Source organism: Suncus etruscus, chromosome 2, assembly GCF_024139225.1.
Source record: "Suncus etruscus isolate mSunEtr1 chromosome 2, mSunEtr1.pri.cur, whole genome shotgun sequence".
In the NCBI taxonomy this organism is placed as follows: Eukaryota; Metazoa; Chordata; class Mammalia; order Eulipotyphla; family Soricidae; genus Suncus; species Suncus etruscus.
The window spans coordinates 75,781,242-75,792,017 of record NC_064849.1 but is presented as its reverse complement, the minus strand read 5'-3'; the positions used below and the strand labels follow the sequence as shown (position 1 = coordinate 75,792,017).

Here is a 10,776-nt window from a genome sequence, read left to right as displayed (position 1 = left end):
TGAGCCTACAACCCACACTACCCATTTGTCTGATGTAACAGATATCCTATAACCAATCCTAGCCATTAGTCTTATGCAGCTTTGTGCTAAGAACCTATAGTTTTAAAAACAATTCCCAGAGGCGGGAATCCTCTATATTCCCTATAAAAAAGGGGCCCATGAGCCCATCTGGGTCACCATTTTCTTAGGAGGTGGTTGACCCAGCATGCTGGATAAAGCTTCCTTGCATTCTTGGAGTGATCTCTTATTTCTTCCAGTCTTCATGAGATGGTCTTAAGTTCAGATTAAACATTTTTGTTTGTTTTTTGGAGGGGACACCTGAAGGTATTACTGAAGGAGATTACTCCTGTCTTTGTGCTCAGAAATCGCTCCTGGCTCAGGGGACCATATGGGATAGTGGGAATCGAACCAGGTCCGTCGTGGGTCAGTCATGTGCAAGGCAAATGCCCTTCTTCTGTGCTACTACTCCAGGCCCTGGATTTAACATCTTGATTTGAGATATCTCCAGACTCTCATGAAAATCTACCAAATTTCCAGATTTAGTTCAATTATACTGATAAACAAATGGACAGAATGCATAACATAGTTTTGGGGCATCTTGTCGGTATGAATTTTTAGAAGAGGAACATCAGAGAACTGAGAAGTATCCATGGTGAAGATAGGCAACAGAAGAAAATCAACAACACATAAAGATCTAATGACAATATCAAAGGAAATGTTTAAAACAGAGACTGTGATGATAAATCAATATCAGAGATATATAGCATTTTTAAACAGTTGAATTCAATTCCCAGTGCCTTATGATCCTCCTAAATGCACTGAATGTAGCTCTAGAAAATAAGAACTACTTCTAAGTTAAACTTGATGGTTTTTAATACTACTGTACTAAAGTATAAAACTTTTGTTTGTTTGTTTTTAGGTTGCACCTGGTGATGCTCAGGGGTTACTCTTGGCTATGCTCTCAGAAATTCCTCTTGGCTTGAGGGACCATATAAGATGCAGAGGGATCTAAATGTGGTCAGTCTTAGGTCAGTGTGTGTAAGGTAAATGTCACTCCTGCCCATGAAATTAAGAACTATTTGATCAAGTGACAATGTGTCATTAATACTAGCTCCTGGCTGCTTAGAACTTCTTGGGAGAACTCTATCTTAAAAAATAGCAACAAGCGCTCGCTTCGGCAGCACATGTACTAAAATTGGAACGATACAGAGAAGATTAGCATGGCCCCTGCGCAAGGATGACAACGCAAATTCGTGAAGCGTTCCATATTTTAAAAAAAAAATAGCAACAAGAAAAAACTATTGAAAATCAAGGGAGTAGAAGTCTAACTAAATCAATTTCAACCCAACCTAAACAATGAGTACCTCAGTGTCAAAGAGATGATTCAAAGTATCCAGTATATGCTTTTTTCATGGGTACTCAGGTTTGATCTTCAACAATATATGAGTCCCCAAGCACAACTTTGGAAGTAGTCCCTGAAGAACACCAAGATTGTGCCTCCTCAAACAATAATTATAAAAGTCTGTGACTAAGTAATGGATGAGTTAGATTCATCTTTGAACCAGTTAGCATATCTGGGTCATTATTAGAAAGTGCAAGACTTAATTAAAACATAAAAATCTATTCAAATATTAATAACCTATTACATATAAAAATAATATTATACAAAGCTGTTTTAAAAATATATATTAAATGAGCCAGAGTGATAGCACAGTAGTAGGGCATTTGCCTTGTATGCTGCCAACCAGGAATGGACACAGATTTGATCCCCAGAATTCCACATGTTCCTCAAAGCCTGCCAGGAACAATTTATTAGCGTAGAGCCAAGAATAACCCCCGAGGGCCACCAGGTAATGCCACAAAGCAAATATATAATATATACATATATAATATTTAACTTATACTATATATACTGTATATTTATATATACCCCTGCATATATATTAATGCTAAAGTAATTCAATAACTAAAACTAAACTAATAGATCTGTTCTTAGATAGTTTATGATATTTTTAAGAGTACATAATTTTATAATACTTTACTCTAATAGATATATCTGTTACTTTTACACATGATTATGAATTAGTGCTTTTAGAAGTGGACTTGGGGCCCTCTCGCCAGCCCCGACCGCGCGAACGGCTCCATTTCTCCGGCTGGGGTCCCCTAGCCCCAGACAGAGTAAGGACGCCCGTCCCGCCAGCCCCGACCGCGCGAACGGCTCCATTTCTCCGGCTGGGGCCCCCTAGCCCCCGGCACGGTAAGGACGCCCCTCTCGCCAGCCCCGACCGCGCGAACGGCTCCATTTCTCCGGCTGGGGTCCTCTAGCCCCAGACAGAGTAAGGACACCCCGCCCGCCAGCCCCGACCGCGCAAACGGCTCCATTCCTCCGGCTGGGGTCCCTCTGCCCCATGGAAGGTAAGGAAGCCCCGCCCGCGCGCCCCGACCACGCGAAGGGCTACTTCGCTCCTGCTGGGGTTCCCGTGTCCCCGGGAAGGTAGGGAAGGTCCGCCCACCCACTCCGACCCCCCCGAACGGCTGCCCTCCTCCTGCTGGGGCTCCTTTGCCCACGGGAAGGTAGAGAAGTTACGGTCACTCACGCAGACAGCGTGAACGTGCCCCGCCCCCCGTCGAGAATCTCCTACCTCCCAGAAATAGCTGGCAACAATAAGGCAAAGCAACGAATCAGACCACAGAAGGAGCACAAGAGGAGCCAAACCACAACAAGCCCACCCAACAGTACCACTAGATCCACCCTCAGGGAGGGGACCCATTCCCACACCACAGGGGATCAAAACAGGCTGAAAGTGGAAGAAACAGCACTCTAAAGCACAGCAATAAACACAAGGAAATATGGGTAAATCAAAGAGAACCCTAAGATCTGAAGATATGGAGACAAACCTTAACAAGTTTCCAAGTCCGCCAAATCACACAGATCTATGGGAAAGCAACCTAAAAGCAGCAATGAAGAAGGAAACGCAAGAACTAATTAAAGAAATGAGAGAAACTTTAGCTACCGAGTATAAAACAGCTATGGAGGAACAAATCACCCAAATTAAAGAAGAAATGTTAAAGAGTATGAGAGAGTCCATACAAAAAGAAGTGAAGGAATTAACAGACAAAGTAACAAGCCTTACTAGCAGAAACACAGAGTTGGAGAAGCACATCAAAGAACTCGAAGGAAAACTGCAAACAAAAAATGACCAAGAAACCAACAAAGAAATAAAAGGCAAAGCACTGGAAGGAAAAGTCCAGTACCTAATGAACAAGGACAAAAGAAACAATCTAAGAATCGTGGGTATACCAGAAGGGGAGGAAATAGGGAAAGGAGAAGAACAAGTAGTCAGAGACATAATAGCAGAGAACTTCCCCACCCTTTGGAATGAAACTTCAGGGCAAATCCAGGAAATCAAGAGAGTTCCTGGTAAAATAGATCCTAATAAAACTACACCAAGACATATAGTAATCCAAATGGCAAAAAACAAAGAGAAAGAGGAACTTCTTAAGGCAATAAGAGAGAAAAAAAACCTCAAGTACAAAGGTAGGGACATAAGAATCAAACCAGATCTCCCAATTGAAATAATCCAAGCAAGGAGACAGTGGAACGACATATTTAAACGACTGAACGAAAGAAACTTCCAACCTAGAGTCCAATATCCGGCAAAATTATCATTCATATGGGAGAACAGACTGAAAACATTTTCAAACAAGACCGAACTAGAGCTATTTGTCCAAACAAAACCGATCCTAAACGACCTACTCAGAGATGAATTACACAATCCAAACCCCCGATTGTAACAAAAGCCACCCTACACAACACAACCACACAACAGTCCTCTCTCTCAATAATCTCCCTAAATGTTAATGGACTAAACTCTCCAATTAAAAGACACATAGTAGAGAACTGGATTAGGAAAAATAAACCGGACTTCTGCTGTCTACAAGAAACACACCTACAGCTACAGGATAAGCATAGGCTAAGAATCAAAGGATGGAAAGTAATTATTCAGGCCAATGGAAAACAAAAAAGAGCAGGGACAGCCATTCTCATATCAGACCAAATTGCATTCAACCTCAAGAAAGTGGTCAGAGACAAAGAGGGTCACTACTTACTGATCAGGGGAACATTAGATCAAGAAACACTAACCCTGGTCAATATCTATGCGCCTAATGTAGAATCAGCAAAATATGTGAGACAACTGCTGGCAAACCTGGAGAAACACATGAAGGGAAATGTGATAATAGCAGGGGACCTCAACACTCCACTATCACCACTGGACAGATCCACCAAACAGAAAAATAGCAAAGAACTAAGAGCTCTGAATGAAAAATTAGAAGATTTAGGGCTAATAGACTTATATAGAGCCCTCCACCCCCAGAAAGTAGAATACACATTCTTCTCAAGCCCACATGGAACCTTCTCCAGAATAGACCATGTTTTAGGATACAAAGCCAACCTATATAAGACCACAAAGGTAAGGATCATTAGAAGTACCCTCTCAGATCACTATGCAACAGAGCTCAAAATCAATGTCAAGAAGAAGCAATGGAGAAAAACTAATACCTGGAGATTAAACAACATGCTGCTCAACAACAGCTGGATCAAAGAACAACTCAAGGAAGAAATAAAAAGATTCCTTGAGACAAATGACAATGAAGAGACAACATGTCAAAATTTATGGGACTCAGCAAAAGCAGTAATTAGGGGGAAACTCATAGCAATACAGGCCTATGTCAAGAAACAGGAAAATAATAAAACCAACAGTTTAAAAGATCACCTCAAAGAATTGGAACAACAGCAACAGAGAAATCCAACCACATCCAGAAGGCAAGAAATAATAAAAACTAGAGCAGAAATAAACAACATAGAAACTAAGAAAACAATACAAAAAATCAATGAGACCAGGAGTTGGTTCTTCGAAAAAATAAACAAGATAGACAAACCATTGGCAAAACTCACCAAAAAAAAAAAGAGAGAAAACACCCAAATCAGTAGGATCACGAATGAAAGGGGAGATATTGCAACAGAACCCCAAGAAATACAACATATCATGAGATCATACTATGAACAACTATACTCAACTAGGCTAGAGAACACAGTAGAAATCGATAGATTCTTGGAAAAACACCCTCTTCCAAGACTGGAAAAGGAAGATCTAGAGATCCTAAATAGACCAATCACCTCAGAGGAAATTGAAGATGTAATTAAAAAACTCCCTAAGAACAAAAGCCCAGGCCCAGATGGATTTACAGGTGAATTCTATCAAACATTTCAAGAAGAGTTACTACCACTTTTCCATAGGCTCTTCCAAACCATAGAAAAAACAGGAATCCTTCCCAACTCCTTTTATGAGGCTAATATCACACTCATTCCCAAAGAAGGCAAAGACACTACCAAAAAATAAAACTACAGACCAATCTCACTAATGAACATAGATGCAAAGATACTCAATAAAATCTTAGCAAACCGAATCCAGCACTTTATCAAGAAGATCATACATCACGATCAAGTGGGATTCATTCCAGGAATGCAAGGCTGGTTCAACATACGCAAATCAATCAACATTATACACCACATCAACAACAAGAAAGACAAAAACCACATGATCATATCAATCGATGCAGAGAAGGCGTTTGACAAAATCCAACATCCTTTCATGTTAAAAACACTCAGCAAAATAGGATTAGAAGGAACCTTCCTCAAGATAGTTACAGCTATATATGAAAAGCCTACAGCCAACATTATACTCAATGGTGAGAAACTAGAAGCATTCCCACTAAGATCAGGAACTAGGCAAGGCTGTCCACTCTCTCCACTCTTATTCAATATAACCTTAGAAGTCCTAGCAATAGCAATCCGACAAGAGAAGGAAATCAAAGGAATTCAAATTGGGAAAGAGGAACACAAGCTGTCTCTATTTGCCGATGATATGATGATATACATCGAAAACCCTAAAGAGTCCACAGTAAAACTCCTAGAAACAATTAACCAATACAGCAAAGTGGCTGGTTACAAGGTCAATACACAAAAGACAGTAGCGTTTCTATATACAAACAATGAAGCTGAGGAGAGAGAGATTAAAAATACAATTCCATTTAAGATAGTATCAAAAAATATCAAGTATCTAGGAATCAACCTTACAAGAGAAGTGAAAGACCTATACCAGGGAAATTTCAAAATACTTCAGAAAGAAATTGAAGACGATCTAAAGAAATGGAAGAACATCCCATGCTCATGGATAGGTAGAATTAACATAATCAAAATGACTATCCTACCCAAACTCCTATATAGATTTAATGCAATCCCTATCCAAATCCAGACACAATTCTTCAAAGAATTAGAACAATCATTCACAAAATTCATCTGGAACCACAAAAGACCCAGGATAGCCAAACAAATACTGAAAAACAAGAAGCTGGGAGGCATCTCCTTACTTAACTTGAAACTATATTATAAAGCCATAGTAATCAAAACAGCATGGTACTGGAACAGAGACAGGACCTCAGACCAGTGGATCAGAACAGAATTCCCAGACATAAACCCCCAGATATATAGCCAACTAATATTTGATAAAAGAGGCAAGAATCTGAAGTGGAACAAAGAAAGCCTATTCAACAAATGGTGTTGGTACAACTGGAAAACCACATGTACGAAAGTGAAAATCAACCCATACCTTACTCCTTATACAAAAATCAACTCAAAATGGATCAAAGACCTTGAAATCAGACCCGAATCTATAAAGTTTATCATGAATAAAATAGGCAGAACACTCGAAGACCTATATATCAAAAAGGTCTTTGAGAATGGAGCACCAATGGCAAGAACGTTAGCATCAAATATAAACAAATGGGACTACATCAAACTAAAAAGCTTCTGCATGGCAAAAGAAACCCTACTTAACGCAAGAAGAAAGCTAACAGAATGGGAAAAAATTTTTTCACTCGACATATCAGATAAAGGGCTAATATCTAGAACATACAAAGCACTCAGAAAGCTGAGCCCCCCAAAACCAAACAAAGCTATAAAAAATGGGGAGATGAAATGAATAGACACTTCTCTGAGGAAGACAGAAGGATGGCCAACAAACACATGAAAACATGCTCACCTTCACTCATCATCAGGGAGATCCAAATCAAGACAACAATGAGATACCACCTTACACCAGTGAGGATGGCTCACATCAAAAATGACGGAAACAACCTTTGTTGGCGGGGATGCGGTATGAAAGGAACTCTCATCCACTGCTGGTGGGAATGCCCCCTAGTCCAACACCTATGGAGGAAAGTCTGGAGAGTCCTCAAAGAACTCAGAATCGAGCTGCCATTTGACCCCACAATTGCTCTCCTAGGCATATACCCACAAGATGGAAGGACATTCATTCCAAAATACGTATGCACCCCACTATTTATCGCAGCACTCAGTATAATAGCCAAATCTTGGAACCAACCTAGATGTCCAACAACAGATGAATGGATCATTAAGATGTGGTACATATACACAATGGAATATTACATGGCAGTTAGAAATGATACAATCACAGACTTTGCAGCAACGTGGATGGACCTAGATCATGTTATGTTAAACGAAGTAAGTCAGAAGACAAAAGATAAACACAGAATGGTAGCACTATTCTGAAACACCTAGAACATATATTTTATACATAACTAATACCTAAGAATCAGATAACAGGGTTTAACAGGGTAGAAACTCCGAACACTGTAATAGTCAACATATACATGGGAGCAGTGTCCAAAATACATGAAGAAGGAATAACGCAAACTCTTGACTGCACATTATACCGCAAAGAAAACAGTAACATAGAGAGAACAGATATGTAATCAGACTACTACAACAAAGGTCCACAATAACCCCTTAGAGATCGTTAACAGGACCACAAGTATAGAACAGCACGGGAAATCACGGAATGCGATGGCAACATACCATAACACTACGTTTTACTCCCTTTACCTTACTATATATTAAATAACCTCTCAGCTTTTCTGTCCACAGGCGCCCTTAGATACAAAGGACGGACAAACTAAGATGGCAACTCAGGACACCACACGAGATACCGTACCTTGCTTGCACTACGAGATGGCCACGAGAAAACTCTTTAACATACACTTTATCTCTAGGTTAAACCTTCTTTTAGGAATCGAAGCACGTGACCAGTCAGACCACCAAAGCAGTACCCGCGACGTACAGACCTAAACTACAGACTCTAGCCATCGAACACATTCAGCCAAACCAAAATTCCCTTGTTATTCTCTCCTTTCTTCTCACTACTTTAGTTTTTTTCTTTATTATTATTTTTTTAAATATATATATTTTTTATATATTTTTTTTCCTTTTTCCTTTTTTCTTCTTTTCTTTTTTCTTTTTCTCTTCTATTCTTCTCTTTACTTTTTTCCCTTTCTCTTCCCCCTTTCTTTCTATGATATTTTCTCTTTTCTCTTCCTTCATACCCCTCCCATATACCTTCCCCTTTCTCCCCCCCGGAAATCCAACTACCCCTTCACCCCTCAATCCCATCCAGATCTCCCACCATAATGAAACTCTCCACCCTCAGTCCTTAATCTTTTAGGCATCAAGATCGACCTCCTACCCAACGAACCAGTACCCAGCACCCAGGGGAGGGGACACCCAGCCGAACCCACACCTCATCTCCTGCAAGAAAAGACAGCCAACTCCCCTGTGGACTCATGCTGCGAGACCCTCCCTACCAACTCCCCATAAAGTGGACTGTTTCTTGAAACCGGACTTAGGTCCAATAGTATCCCCAATGCAAGAACTCTTCCAAGACCTCCCTGCTGCAAATTTATACCAATCTGAAGAAGGTCAGGGGGTGAGATTGGAAGATGCCCGGGAACCCACACACCACGAGAAAAATCCAAAAGACAAGGAGATAAACAGTACTTCCAACATAGGCATAAGACCTGTAATACACCACCTCTTTACCTGTTCTCCCCCAAATGTAAAGTAGTCTTTTGCACCACTTTGGTCCTTTAAAAACTTCACTAACTCATTATATTTCCTTTATTTTTTTATTTATTTATTTTTATTTTTTTTCTTATTTTATTATTTATTTTTTTTTAAATGTTTGCCCTACATATACATTTGTGGGCACATGCAATTTTTTTTTCAATCGTATTTGGGTACGTGACCTATTTACGTTACCCACTCTGTCCACCCCAAATACACCGACAATATAACGGAGCATCACTTCCCCCTGCAATGGCACACTAAATAAAGGGGAAATCTTACATAAAAAAAAAAAAACAAAAAAAAAAACAAAAAAAAACAAGAGCTCTTACCTACTAGAGATAGGAGCTCATAGTTGTTTACAATACAGGGTTATCTCCTACCTTGAAAATATGTCATGTGGAATCAACTTAGACCTCATGTGATCGGATTCCATTCATGCAGCCTTGAACCCTGGTTCCCAGGCATAGAAACGGCACAGCTCTTCACAACAGCTGCAAGAAACAAACTCCATCTGGGACGGCCTCAATACTGCAGGATCAACAACAAGGGCCAGCGCTAACATGATATCCCGACAATGAAGAAAACGTGAACAACTTGACCTTAGAGCAGTTTAGCCTACTTTACCAGCTAACGACAAGACAAAACCAGAAGACGTGGCACCCTTTGGTAGGTCCAAAAGCCAAGATCGTGATTTACAGGGGACTGGCTGCTAGAACCACGACCAGACTGTATACATCTTGGGACCAATCAAAAAGCCCTAGTCTAGGCTCTGAACTAAGACCGGCACAATAAGCATGATCCCCAGTACCAAAGGTCCGGCAGAGACAACTGTAACAGAAAGGGGCTTCTGGAAGCACAAAGAAGGACACTATCCTAGATGCCATCCTAGGTTCAGTGCAAAGACCAAGATCACCAACCACAGAAGACGGATCCAATTGGCACTGAGGCAACAGAACCTCTAGACTCACAAAGACTGACTTCACCATAAGGCCCACCTCAGGAGTTGTACAGATACTGAGACCACTCAACACAGAGCTCTGAATGTATCACCCTGGACAAAGCAGAAGTCTTCCACACACAAAAAAACAAACAAACAAAAAAAAATAAAAAAAAAAATAAAAAAGAAAAAACACCACCGGGAGAGTAATGATCCTGAGCAAAGCCTAGAACTGATCCCATGACAGTATACTCCAAGGACGGAGAATCCCCATAGCTCATAGGGCAAGTGAATTCTGTTTCGAATGACCCCAATATTTACTGTGCCAGGGCAGAGGGAAAAAACAAAAATGCAAAAAGCACAAAACCTGGGATATTTATATATATATATATATATATATATATATATATATATATATATATATATATACATTACCTTCGTTTATTATTGTTATTACTAATTTTATTTACCTAGCTATTTTGGTCGATTTCTCGGTTCGGATGTGATTACTGAAATTGTTGTCCCCAATTATTCTTTTTTTTTTTGTGTGTGTGTGTGTGTGTGTTTCTATTTTTTTTTTCCTTTCTTTTCTTTCGTTATGTGCTACACCATGTCTCTTATTTCAAGACCACGGCGAGTTGTTTTTTTTTGTTGTTGTTCATATGTTTGTTTGTTTTTGTTTGTATTTTTTGTTATCAGTTTTTTGTGGTGCTTATCGATATAACTGGAGTCCTCACTGGATATTTGACACTTCTTTTGGTACTGATGGGGTGTTTCACCTTCTTTTTCTCCTACATTATCCAAATCGATGAGGAGAACCTCTAGAAGGATTCTGCCCATTTTTGGGATATTAGAC

The 10,776-nt window shown here is 39.9% G+C and overlaps 1 non-coding gene across 1 annotated transcript; it reads left to right on the top strand.

The window, feature by feature from the left end:
- The first annotated feature begins 1,165 nt into the window (after positions 1-1,165).
- LOC126003168 (U6 spliceosomal RNA) lies at positions 1,166-1,273 on the top strand. Its single transcript, XR_007493704.1, has one exon. It is a non-coding gene; the product is annotated as a U6 spliceosomal RNA (small nuclear RNA).
- The last annotated feature ends 9,503 nt before the right edge of the window (positions 1,274-10,776 follow it).